This window comes from Miscanthus floridulus, chromosome 2 (genome assembly GCF_019320115.1).
Source record: "Miscanthus floridulus cultivar M001 chromosome 2, ASM1932011v1, whole genome shotgun sequence".
Lineage (NCBI taxonomy): Eukaryota > Viridiplantae > Streptophyta > Magnoliopsida > Poales > Poaceae > Miscanthus > Miscanthus floridulus.
In genome coordinates this window covers 2,020,483-2,032,010 of record NC_089581.1, presented here as the reverse complement: position 1 = coordinate 2,032,010, position 11,528 = coordinate 2,020,483, and the positions used below count along the sequence as shown (strand labels likewise).

General features: G+C 41.9%; 1 pseudogene; it reads left to right on the top strand.

Annotated features, from left to right (window-relative positions):
• The first annotated feature begins 2,296 nt into the window (after nucleotides 1-2,296).
• Nucleotides 2,297-4,227, top strand: LOC136537612 (uncharacterized; annotated as a pseudogene).
• Nucleotides 4,228-11,528: the final 7,301 nt, after the last annotated feature.

Below are 11,528 nucleotides of genomic sequence, written 5' to 3'. Positions count from 1 at the left end.
TGGTTCCCGACAGAATCAGATGACCCAAACTAGCTGGATGGATGCGCAAGGAGGAGACGGAGCTAGGACACTGCTTTGTCGAGGCTGGTTTGTGCTGAGGAGGCGAGGTGAGCTCGACGGAGCTAAGACGGTGGCGTCGGGAAATAGAGGAGAGAAAGGAAAGCCGACGACGGCGTCGAAACTTTATAGCGCGGCCAAGAGAGCGAGGGAACGACACGCAGTGACCATCTCGTGCTAGCACAAAGCCGAGGGCAGCCATGGGTGCGTCTGGAAGACCGGAGAAAGGACGTCGGCGGTGGGGCGGTGGTCGTGGTACTGTTCACCAGAATTACAGAATTGCCATCGTTTTCAAATTCAAATTACTCCCAAATTTGTATAACAACTCAAAAATCTCCAAAAATAAAAGTTGCTCAAAATCCAAAGTTCTACAACTTTGCTTTTATAACTACCCCAAAATTCGGTCTAACATTTTGAAATGACATTTTGAAATCAAATAGGGGACATTTAACGAATTACTGCCTTTTCAAATTACTTTCAAAATTTTCATAACAACTTTGAAAACTCTAAAAACAAACTTTGCATAACTTGACAAGATCTACTACTTTTGCTTTAAGGCTCAACCCCAAATTATGCTTAGATTTTGAAATGAGTTTTTCAGGGTATAATTTAAATACTGAAAATCAGGGTTTTCTTGAAAATTCAAATTCAAACCAAACATTGAACTTGATCCAAACATTACAATTCAACACATACCACATAAAGGTAAACTTGTTTTATTGTATGCATTTCAAAATTTTCACTAAATGTCAAATGCTTTGTAATGCACAGTGATGACATGGCAGGTTTTAGTATTTAAACACCCGAGGTGTTACAACGACCTGAGGACTCGAACAGCTCAATGGCCCTAGAACTCAACTGACTACACAGAGCATACGCTCCAATACTTAGCGCACGTTAGAGCACCCAGTCACTCTTGGTCATTCGGTTCAGAGTCCGACCGGGCCTTTAACACCCCCTTCTCATTCCTACTCGTTTATAACCCCACAGCAAACTTCGAGCACCTGGGTTTAGTAATAAAGTCACCAGTCGACTGAAACTAGACGTGGGGCACGTTGCCTAAACCAGTATAAAACATGTGTCATCACAGTGTTATGCCACATCCGATCACAACGCACGGTAAAACAATAAATATTTACTTGTTGGTCACTTTTCGCACCGACAATGTGGATCGAGAAGATGTGAGGGTGAAGGTGAACAAAATAGTTTTCCTCTTTCTCATATAACTTAACCGAGGGACTAGTAATGTTGACAATGCCACAACGGACGCCTAAGATATCTCCATGGATACGTCTCTCAAGCCAAAAGAAGACCCCTAAAACTGCCTAATGTGCTATATTCAACCTTGCACATTTAAAACGAATCGAGCAGGAGAGCTGTCGATTATATATTAGTAAATAAGAAGATCTAGACTGGATTTACAATAGAAAATAGTACACTACGACTAAGAAAACTCAACCAACAACATGCCGCTGACAAACATATAACAACAAAGACAACTAAAAAACATCAACCCTACATCCCAATAAGATGCAAGGTGACCTCTACCATAAGATCCTATAAGGTAAAACCTTTTAATTTCATCATAAGTTTGAGGAGGTCCAGGTGGCAACAAATCCTTCATGCAACCGACAATGTCTTGTATTGCATCATCATCGAGCTTCCTGTCCTTCCCAATGACCTTTCACATTTGCACTCATTGCTTATAAATTTATAGTGAAGCTTGATTAATTTACCTCTATACATAGGCTCTGTTCGTTTAAACTTATCAGCCAGAATTAGTCCTACTTTTTTAGCTATGGAACAATATTTTTCTCTTACAACGAATCAGTCGTATAAATCAGCCGCAAGCAGTAATAAATCCTACCGAACAGGACCATAGCCAACTAGAAACGAAAGACGAGACAACAACTACGTGCATTGGAACTTGCTAAAAAACTACATTTTTCTATTGAACTTTTTTTTAATCACACTCATCACAACATAAAATATTGAAATGTCATGAAGAAATTTAGCATTACCTTTCCATCAATCCGCAAAGGAATATTCGCTTCCATCTCTCACGTCCAAAGACTGACCTCATGGCCCCACAAAACCAGAACATTTCCCACGCGAAACTCAGCCCAAAACCAAAAGCGCGGCAAAACGAAGCAAGCAACACACTAGGCACCCCATGAGGAAAGAAAGAAAAGAAAAGAAATCCCCAATCCCGAACCCCTCGCCCGCCATGCACCGATCCATGGATGCGGAGATGGAGGACGTAGGCGCCCAGGCCAAGATCGAGTGGGACGGCGGCGGCGGTGGGGCCGACGCGGTGCTAGGCCTTACCGGCGGCAGCGCCCCGGTGTTGCTGTGCTACCACCAGGCATTCGATGCCCATGATGACCTCGTCCTCCTCGAGGCCGCCGATGACCTGCTCCCTGACCTCCTGCAAGGCCGGTAAGCGCCCTCCGTCCAACCAAGCGAAATACGATGCTTTCCCCCAATTAGACCAAGAACCAGCAGCGCCGTTATTAGTATGCCACTATTATTTATGAGATATACGGCTGATCTCGCATAATCTCATTTTCTATACTTGGTTCATAGACCAGAAATTTACCCGATTTCACTATTCAGCATGTGTGCTAACTAGTTTGCGCGAAATATTCTTAGCCGTCATCAAATTGGTCCACCATGACTATATTTCTGTTAATAGTTTCTGAAAAACATAGGCTGTTAGTCCATAGATATGTGCACGGTGCACCTCTGTTGCTTATTTGCGAGGAAGTCTAAGCTTAAGCATACTTACTCGTGAGTTTATCTTCATGTAGTGTTTAGTTCAGTCCATTTCTATCCGTTCTTCTTCCATTTTGGACTGGAACGCAGTTTAACTTTGCTGATTTCTCCTACGCAAAGCTGAACCGGATAAACGGCTGGCATCTCTGCCACAGATATCAAGTGAACATACTAAGGTTGTTTGCAGCGCTAATTCATGTTGCGTTGGAGAAGTATAATAAACGCTTTAAATGTTCCATTATGCAGTGCATTGTTTCAATGTTTTCATCTCTAGAATTTTTGACATTTCTCTCGATCTAGGGTGACTATACGGGGGCGTCCTAAAAAGAAGATGTCCTTTGCACACCTTCTGCAACGTACTCCATGAAGTTTGTTGGCACATCTAATTCTATGTTTCTGATACCACCTGGGGAGCCGTCTACTAAATGCTCAAGACCTGACAGCACAAATGGCGATGCTAATGCGGTGGCTGCTACCATCAAATTAGCACCAGGGAGCATTGAATTGGTCAGAACTGCTCCGTGACTAGATAAATTGAGGAGCCTTCTCCGCGAGAGGCCCTACATACTTGATGAGGTTCTTGGCAATGACTTCCAACATATGAAGGGGCTTTACACTTGGCAAGACCTCTGCAAACTTATCTAGGCCAGTGATGGAGAGCTGTTAGATGGGTTGAATACCCTCTCAGCTGTTGAGATTGATGGATTCTAGAGGACAGTTGATGCCAATTCTATGAACACGATTCTTGACATGATCCTGCACAACTCTGTGTTGCACAATTGGCCATTAAATGCAATGCCAGAAAATGATGTGCTCTCTATCATGGAATCTGATGGTTTTACCCATAAGATTGTAACCCACTGCCTCAACAGATTTAGCACAAAGGTAGAGCAGGAAGCCAGGAGTTTTTGGAACCTTGATGAGAAGCGTGTATGCTTACAGTTTGCTCAAAGAGTGCTTGGTGCAGGAAAGATGAAGCTCGCTAACTTTATGGACAAATGGGAGAGAAGCATTCCTTCAGGAACACGTGCGGATCTTCAGATGCTGGAAGGGGAAGTGTTGTGTGAAAAGCTTGGAGCTAAGACCTGGGTGCATGCTTTTAGTGTTGCCGATTTGCCACTGACGCCTGCTGACAGGTTTGCAGCACTTTTCTGTGAGCGGCCTAAGTGGGAATGGAAAGATCTGCATCCCTATATCAGGTGTGATTTGCATTAATTTTCTTTGGTTGAGTTCTTTTTGTGTGTGTGTGTGTGAATTCGGCATGTGACTATATATCTTTCCCTTATGTTCAGGGATTTGCGCTTATCAGGTGTCTCATCAGAAGGATTGCTTCTAAAGTATACCAGAAGAACCCAACCAAGCGCTGAAGCTGAACCTATTTTTACTGCAAGATAATCGATCTAGCCATCTACAGCCATGATTTGATTCAAACAAGGCCCTGTTGGTGCTACTTAATTTGAAATATCACACTGGCAGTGTAGTGCAAGGCATTCTGGCTATTGCCAACGGAACCCAAATTATCGTTGCATACAGATCCGATGATCCTAGTTGTAGACCTTTAGTAAGAGTGATTTTCCTCACCTAAACTAGATACTATCAGTGATGGGATATCTGAAGAACCTGTCATCTGCAAAACTTTGCGCCTTTGTTGTAACCTTTGATAAACATAGCTATCCAAAAGCTGAAATGCATACGAGTACAATTGTGCATGCTTGAAATTGAAACGACTTCAGATATCTTTTTTCGCCCTCTTAATATGAAACTACAGGAGATTCAGGATGTGTGTTGTATATTTGGTAAGAGGCAACTAAGGGGGGCCTATCTGGATATGCACTAGGGGTGAAAAATTACTTATATGCCATAAAAACTATACATATCCCTTATATTGCATCAAAACTTACATCCTTCCTTTCACTGCTGACTGATGTCAATTTACATTGCTGTTAAGTGAAAGTGGAAAAGAAAGTTACATATGGAAGCATTTTTTTCTAGTCCTTCAATCCTTCCATGTCATTGCCCTCAAGAACAATTATGGATATGTTGGTGTTCCTCATTTTTATTTGCACAACATTCAATAATAGTAACAATATAAAATTGATATCAATGACATATATAGGATGAAAAAGCGTAACTAAATGGCATTTGAGGGAAGCTATAATTTCTAATGATATATGAAGAGTGCAAAGGTTCAAGTGAATGGCAATAAAGGGAAGTTGTAATTTCCAATAGCATACAAGGGATGTGTATAGTTTTGAATGGTATAGAAGGAAATTTATATAACTAGATACCTCGCTCAGCCCACCTAAAACCCATGGCCTATAGCACCGACGTCGTCCACCACATGTAGATACCTCACCCACCCCACTTACAACCCAAGGCCAATGGCTATGATGTCGTCCACCACATGGTCCACTCTAACTGGTGCACAGGAATAGAAGGTTTGTCCTGTTCTTACTTCCTATCATGTTTGTTGGTTTGTTCAAATTTTTGGCCATTCTTATTTCCCTAGAGCTGTCCTTGCAAACATTAGTTCTATCGCGTTAAGCATAAACAAGAGCCTCCCATTTTTAATTTATTGTTTTGACATACACGACAATTGAGTAACACAATGTTTTTTTAAAATGAAGCAACTTCAAGTGAAATTTTATGTGCCCAACCTTAAGTGTCTTTCCACATCCAAATCACAAAGCATCTCGATAGAAAAACCAAATGCATACTTTCCTGACTTATTGGTATCACACTGTCTCCTCCAATGCCGATGAGGGCCACCCTACTCCGGTACTCCCTCCCTCGCTATTTTTCCCTCATTTCCTCCTCCCGTGATTGGATCTATGTTTTTATGGCTCCACCGCCGCTCCTCTTGATCTGGTGGTGCCATCGCTTCTACATCCACCGTCACCACTAACCACTCTAGATCTGACACCCCCGCTACTAACCCTTCCTAATCATCCTCCACCACCCCCAGTAGGCCTTGCCACCGCCCTTCCACCTTACACACACTTCTGGCACTATCAGTATAGTGCCAACCCTGGACATCCCTGTTTAAATCTTGCAACCACGGATTCTCCTCTAACCCTATAGCTCAAAACCCTAACCCTAGCATGGATCGATGGGTAGTGGAGTCGAAGGAGGTTGCTAGAGGTGGTAACTCCGTGGAGAAGGATGATATCATCGGAGACGAGGTGCTCGCTAGTCTGAGTTTTAATTCCTCTCCCCTTTGTTTTTGGGTGTTTTTGCTCCAACATAGACTCGCCATCTAAATCAAGAGGGCTCTCAATATAGGCTAAATCGAGAGCCTTTTATGCATTTTTTGTGGTTGTTTGGATCACACGAATTGCAAAATATATTTCCTAGACCAAGTTTTGTGAGGATTTTTAGGGAAATGGGATTTAGATTGTTAGTTTGTTAGATATGTGGTTATAGGTCATGTTGGCAACAATGAGTCTTTGTGAGTCAAAAGTGAATCTAATGAATCGAGTTATCATTAGAACAGACTAGCGGATAATCTTACCGGTAGTCGACCCTCTAATTATGGGACAAAAGGGAGAGGCATAAGCAAAGCAAATAGGAAAAATATAGGTCGTAGTTGTTTTCTGGTATTTCTTATAGTTTTAAAGAAAAATAAAGTTATGGTATTCTATTTTTTATCATCTAGCCAACACAAGAATTTAGACACTAAATTTTTGTTTAACTCATGTTTTTGACATAGTTCCATACTTCAAAATATAAAGAAAAAAAACCATCTAAATGACCTTACTGTATCTCTATCTTTAGATTCAATATTTATTTGAATACCAAATTTAAGAAATCCATAAATTTCTAAGTTCTGCCAAAATATATATGATTGTGATAATACCCATCAATCAAGATAAACAAAATATGTTCAATCAAAACAAGGCCCATTCATCACAATTTGGTTTGCGTCCCAAAGAACTAGCCCGCGGGCTGCGTGTTGCGAGTTCCCACTCCCCATGAGATCCGTCGTTGGCCATTGAAAGGTCCTAATGGCTAGAGGGGGGGTGAATAGCCTAATAAAAATTTCTACAACAACACTTAACCAAATGGTTAGACAATTATGAGGCGAAGCGAGTGTTGCACTAGCCTACTTAAAATGCAAGCCACCTACCACAATTCTAGTTTAGATAGTGTCTATTCACACAATAGCAAAGACACTATCCTATGTTAGTGTGCTCTCAAAGACTAACTAAAGAGCCACACCAACCAAGCAAGCAAGCTCTCACAACTAGCTACACTAAAGAGCTTGTCAACTAGTTTGCGGTAAAGTAAAGAGAGTGGTTAGGATAGTTATACCGCCGTGTAGATGAAGAACCAATCAATCACAAAGATGAATAATAATGAAGACCAATCACCTCGGAATCAATGATGAAGACAATGATTTTTTATCGAGGTTCACTTGCTTGCCGGCAAGCTAGTCCTCGTTGTGGCGATTCACTCACTTGGAGGTTCACGCGCTAATTGGCTTCACACGCCAAACCCTCAATAGGGTGCCGCACAACCAACACAAGATGAGGATCACACAAGCCACGAGCAATTCACTAAAGTACCTTTTGGCTCTCCGCCGGGGACAAGGTCAAGAACCCCTCACAATCACCACGATCGGAGCCGGAGACAATCACCTCCTCCGCTCGACGATCCTCGCTGCTCCAAGCCGTCTAGGTGGCGGCAACCACCAAGAGTAACAAGCGAAATCCACAGCGAAACACGATCACTAAGTGCCTCTAGATGCAATCACTCAAGCAATGCACTTGGATCACTCCCAATCTCACTATGATGATGAATCAATGATGTAGATGAGTGGGAGTCCTTTGGCTAGGCTCACAAGGTTGCTATGTCAATGAAAATGTGCAAGAGTTTTCCCTTGAGCCGGCCATGGGGCTATAAATAGAGCCCCCAACAAATAGAGCCGTTATACCCCTTCATTGGGCAAAACACGCTCTGACCGGACGCTCCGGTCAAACTGACCGGACGCTGGCCCTTAGCGTCCGGTCGCCCGATGGACGCCACGTGTCATCCCCTTCAAACGCTGTTCGTCAGATTCCAACGGCTACGAAGCTGACCGGATGCTCCGGTAAAACTGACCGGACGCTGAAGCCCCAGCGTCCGGTCGTTTCCAGTAAGCTCCCTGAGGCATGTTTTTCTGACCGGACGCGTCCGGTCCACCTTGACCGGACGCAGCCAGCGTCCGGTGCTCAACCCTAGCCTACTGTGCCGTCTGACAGCTCGACCGGACGCAGCCTTTCAGCATTCGGTCGCTGAGTGACCCAGCGTTCGGTCAGTAGACCGACGCCAGCATCATTTCGACCAACTCCATTTCAACTCTAACTTCTTCACCCTTGCTCCAATGTGCCAACCACCAAGAATTTTGCATCCGGCGCAATAGAAAATAGACATTTCATTTTTCCAAAAGCGCCGAATCTGACCCAAACCCATCTCAACCCTACAAGCACCTTGTGCACATGTGTTAGCATATTTTCACAAATATTTTCAAGGGTGTTAGCACTCCACTAGATCCTAAATGCATATGCAATGAGTTAGAGCATCTAGTGGCACTTTGATAACCGCATTCCGATACGAGTTTCACCCCTCTTAATAGTACGGCTATCAAACCTAAATGTGATCACACTCTCTAAGTGTCTTGATCACCAAAACAAAATAGCTCCTATGGTTTATACCTTTGCCTTGAGCTTTTTGTTTTTCTCTTTCTTCTCTTCAAGTTTAAGCCCTTGATCATCTCCATGCTATCACCATTGTCATGTTATGATCTTCATTTGCTTCTCTACTTGAAGTGTGCTACCTATCTCATGATCACTTGATGAACTAGGTTAGCACTTAGGGTTTCATCAATTCACCAAAACCAAACTAGAGCTTTCAATCTCCCCCTTTTTGGTAATTGATGACAACCCTTATACAAAGATATGAATTGAAATTCAATTGAATTCATGTTGCTTGCCCAAGCATATTTACCATGTGTAAAAGGATATGGACAAGTTTCATGAACCCTAAGTGGTAGCAATTGCTCCCCCTACATATGTGCTAAGAGTTTGGATTGAAGCGTGCACATATGCTTAGATAGGAAATGTAGGAGTCAATGTCTACCATATGATGCTAAGGTATAAAAGATGGACCTTTGAAGCGTGATACCAATCGGAGTGCACCAATATACCATCCTTAGCATCATGGTTAGCTCAATACCACTTAGAAATATTTGGAAGTGAAATCACTAGATATCCTATACATGCTAGTTTGCATTTCATCATTCAAATCTACAACTAGCATACATCACACAAGCATGGATATTATAAATATGGAACTTATGCCATGCAAGCAAACATATGAAATGCACTGTTCAAATGCACCATACAAGTTCATGAGCTTGCTCCCCCTACTTGTGTGCTCAAAATTTTAGTTGATCCCTTTCCTTTGTTTCTCTCCACCTTATCCCCTTTATCTTTGTTTCTCTCCCCCTTTGTCATCAATGACCACAAAGGTTCTAAATAGAATTACTTGTAGGGTCGAGATTATCAATGTCAATCAATGGGGTGAGGGTCATTTTCCCAAATTTGGTTCAATTCTAGATTATTTCCCAAAGATATTTAACTCGGTTTGATCCAAGGACAAGCTTCTTCACACCTCCAAATAAGGGTTATCTTGTACCATGTTGAGTTAAACACTTATAGTTCATTTTCTAGATTAAACACTAGGTTTACAAGCCCATAAACATAGTCATATGCCATCACTAGATCAAGTCAAGCATAGAAGCAATAGTGATACCATATTAGACATCAAAATTCATTTGATTTTCATGAATGAGCCTAATAAGATAGAACCATATGCAAGATCCTAATGAGATTGAAAATATGACTAGATGCACTAAACATGTCCTTAGCAAGGATGTATGTCATGCCAATCAACTTTTACCTTAGATTGCTCGAAGGAGAGGCATGTCATATGAGTGGGGGTGCATCAACACATATTTGAGAAATCCAATATGTTCAACTCATTCCTTAGCTTGCAAAACCTTTTCTCATCCAATGGCTTGGTGAATATATCGGCAAGTTGATCTTCGGTGCCTACACTCTCAATGCAAATGTCCCCTTTTTGTTGGTGATCTCTTATGAAATGATGGCGGACATCAATGTGCTTTGTTCTTGCATGTTGCACCGGATTGTTGGTTAGCTTGATTGCACTCTCATTGTCACATAGCAATGGCACTTTCTTGAACTTGATTCCAAAATCACTCAAAGTGGCCTTCATCCAAAGTATTTGTGCACAACAACTACCGGCGGATATGTATTCGGCTTCGGCGGTTGATAATGCAATACTATTTTGCTTCTTTGATGACCATGAAACAAGTGATCTTCCCAACAATTGACATGTGCCCGATGTGCTCTTCCTTTCAACCTTGCATCCCGCATAATCCGAGTCGGAGTAACCAACTAGCTCAAACTTTGCTCCTTTGGGATACCACAAACCAACATTTTGTGTATGCTTCAAGTACCTCAATATCCTCTTTGTAGCCTTCAAATGACTTTCTCTTGGTGAGGCTTGAAATCTTGCACACATGCATACACTAAACATGACATCCGGCCTTGATGCGGTCACATAGAGTAGGCTTCCAATCATAGACCGATACAACTTTTGATCCACCATGTTTCCACTTGCATCACTATCCAAGTTGCCATTGGTTCCCATTGGTGTGCTAATGACTTTGCTATCAATCATTCCAAACTTCTTGATCATGTCCTTGATGTACTTGCCTTGACTCACAAATGTACCATTCTTCAATTGCTTGATTTGAAGACCAAGGAAGTAACTCAACTCTCCAATCATGGACATCTCAAACTCATTAGCCATCATCTTTCCAAACTCATCACAAAATTCTTGATTGGTTGATCCAAATATGATATCATCAACATATATTTGCAACACAAATAGATCTTTTCCAATCTTCTTGATGAAAAGAGTGGTGTCAACCTTGCCCATGGTGAACCCTTTAGAGAGTAGGAAGTCCCTCAATCTCTCATACCATGCTCTAGGTGCTTGCTTCAAGCCATACAATGCTTTCTTCAACTTGTACACATGGTTGGGCTTCTTATCATCTTCAAAACCGGGAGGTTGCTCAACATATACTTCTTCATTGATATAGCCATTGAGAAATGCACTCTTGACATCCATTTGATAGAGCTTGATGTTGTGAGCACAAGCATAGGCTAGCAAGATTCTAATTGCTTCCAATCTAGCAACCGGGGCATAGGTTTCTCCAAAGTCAAGACCTTCAACTTGTGTATAGCCTTGTGCTACCAATCTTGCTTTATTCCTTACAACTATCCCATCTTGATCTTGCTTGTTTCTAAAGACCCATTTGGTTCCAATCACATTGTGTCCCTTTGGTCTTTCTACCAATTCCCATACTTGATTTCTTGTGAAGTTATTCAATTCTTCATGCATAGCATTCACCCAATCAACATCCTTCAAAGCTTCATCTATCTTCTTTGGTTCAATGGATGACACAAAAGAGAAGTGTTCACAAAATGATGCTAATCTTGATCTTGTTTGTACACCTCTTGAGATATCACCAATGATTGTATCCAAAGGATGATCTCTTGCAATACTTGTTGGTTGAAGCAATGGAACTTGATTGCTTGCACTTGCTAGATCATTGGGTTGAGATGATG